Raw genomic sequence first — 2,259 nt, 5'->3', positions numbered from 1 at the left:
CAATGATCAGATCATCTGAGCCCTTTGTAGAGAAGTAAAAAGTGGCTTCCCCCTACCCTTCTAGGTTCTTTGGTTGGGCTACAAATTAAATTGACATAAGGCAGATTCACAGGAGAAATATAAACAATTACATATATAGGCACTGGAGTCCCCAAAAATATGAGACTCAAAGATTGGTCAGGTGATTGAAGCTTATACAGTTTCCTGAGCTATAGAAAAAAATTACGGCTTAGGGCTTCTTGGGGGTGATGCCCACACAAGTTAAGAGAGGATGACAAGAAAAAATGTATGACGAGTAGAGGTGGTCTTGTTATGCAGATAAAATTTCTCAGGTAATAGAAGTTGTCTGGGAGAGGAGGCGGCTCAGGGGAAATGAGACTGTAGTGGTGGTAGTAGGAAGATGTCAGGCAGGGATGAGCAGCAGGAGCAAACTATTGCCAAGGACCTGGTGGTGACCAAGTATAAGATGGGGGGGGAGTGGGAGGCGCGCTGCAACATGGCCGACCGGGTACTTCGGACCTTGGTGGAAGCATCTAGCTCAGGTGTGTCAGTACTGAGCCTGTGTGAGAAAGGTCTTGCCATGATCATGGAAGAAACAGGGAAAATCTTCAAGAAAGAAAAGGAAATGAAGAAAGGTATTGCTTTTCCCACCAGCATTTCAGTAAATAACTTTGTATGTCACTTCTTCCCTTTGAAGAGCAGCCAGGATTATATTCTCAAGGAAGGTGACTAGGTAAAAATTGACCTTGGGTTCCATGTTGATGGCTTAATCGCTAATGTAGCTCGTACTTTTGTGGTTGATGTAGCTCAGGGGACCCAAGTAACAGGGAGGAAAGCAGATGTTATTAAGACAGCTCACCTTTGTGCTGAAGCTGCCCTATGCCTGGCCAAACCTAGAAATCAGAACACACAAGTGACAGAAGCGTGGAACAAAGTTGCCCACTCATTTAACTGGATGCTGATAGAAGGTATGCTGTCACACCAGTTGAAGCAGCATGACATCAATGGTGAAAAAAACATTATCCAGAATCCCACAGACCAGCAGAAGAAGGACCAAGAAAAAGCTGAATTTGAGGTACGTGAAGTATATGTTGTGGATGTTCTCGTCAGCTCAGGAGAGGGCAAGGTCAACGACGCAGGACACAGAACCACTATTTACAAATGAGATCCCTCCAAACAGTACGGACTGAAAATGAAAACTTCACGTGCTTTCTTCAGTGAGGTGGAAAGGCGTTTTGATGCCATGCCGTTTACTTTAAGAGCGTTTGAAGATGAGAAGGCTTGGATGGGTGTGGTGGAGTGCACCAAGCATGGACTGCTGCAGCCATTTAATGTTCTCTATGAGAAGGAGGGGGAATTTGTCGCCCAGTTTAAATTTGCAATTCTGCTCATGCCCAATGGCCCCATGCAGATAACCAGTGGTCCCTTTGAGCCTGACCTCTACAAGTCTGAGATGAAGGTCCAGGATGCAGAGCTAAAGGCCCTCCTTCAGAGTTCTGCAAGTCAAGAAACCCAGAAAAAGAAAAAGAAAAAAAAAAGGCTTCCAAGACTGCAGAGAATGCCACCAGTGGGGAAACATTAAAAGAAAATGAAGCTGGGGACTGAGGTGGGTCCCATTTCCCCAGCTTGCTACTTCTGCCCCATCCCCTTCCCACCACACCCCAGACTGTGAAGTACAGTTCTTCTTCTCCACCTAGGACCCCCAGCAGAGCAGGGGGTCTCCCTTTCTCCCCCACCCCAGTTCCCCAACCCACTCCTTTCCAACAACAACCAGCTCCAACTGACTCTGGTCTTGGGAGGTAAGGCTTCCCAACCACGGAAGACTGCATTAAATGAAAAAAAGAAATTAAATAATAAAATCAGGAATAAAAAAAAAAAAAAGTTGCCTGGGAGCAGCCCTCAGATAATTGTTAATAGTCTGTCTGGGCATGAGTCAACCTCCAGTCTTCTCTCTTGTAATTTGAGTTCATCTTCCCTGGTTGATAAGATTACAGGGGAAGGGATTCATGACAATTGAGTCTTTTTTGAAGAATCTCTTCCTTAGGCAGATACAGAAGGTCAGAAAAGCCCTTCTTTTGCATTTGCCGTTCCCCAGATGTACTGGATATGTTGCTGTTCCTCAAATGCCCATTGATATGTTGAAATAATCAGCATACCAAAGCCATAGATTTTGGGGTGGTTAAATTTCCTCTCAGTTTTGGAGTTCCGCTGGTTAAAATAAGCTAGTTCTGGCTGGGTTCGACTTCTCTCCCTATAATC

General features: G+C 45.1%; 1 pseudogene; it reads left to right on the top strand.

The window, feature by feature from the left end:
- Positions 1-400: 400 nt before the first annotated feature.
- Positions 401-1,724, top strand: LOC104655759 (annotated as a pseudogene).
- Positions 1,725-2,259: the final 535 nt, after the last annotated feature.

The sequence above is a fragment of the Rhinopithecus roxellana genome, chromosome 13 (assembly GCF_007565055.1).
Source record: "Rhinopithecus roxellana isolate Shanxi Qingling chromosome 13, ASM756505v1, whole genome shotgun sequence".
In the NCBI taxonomy this organism is placed as follows: Eukaryota; Metazoa; Chordata; class Mammalia; order Primates; family Cercopithecidae; genus Rhinopithecus; species Rhinopithecus roxellana.
The sequence above is the reverse complement of the archived record's forward strand: the minus strand, read 5'-3'. Positions and strand labels throughout refer to the sequence as shown.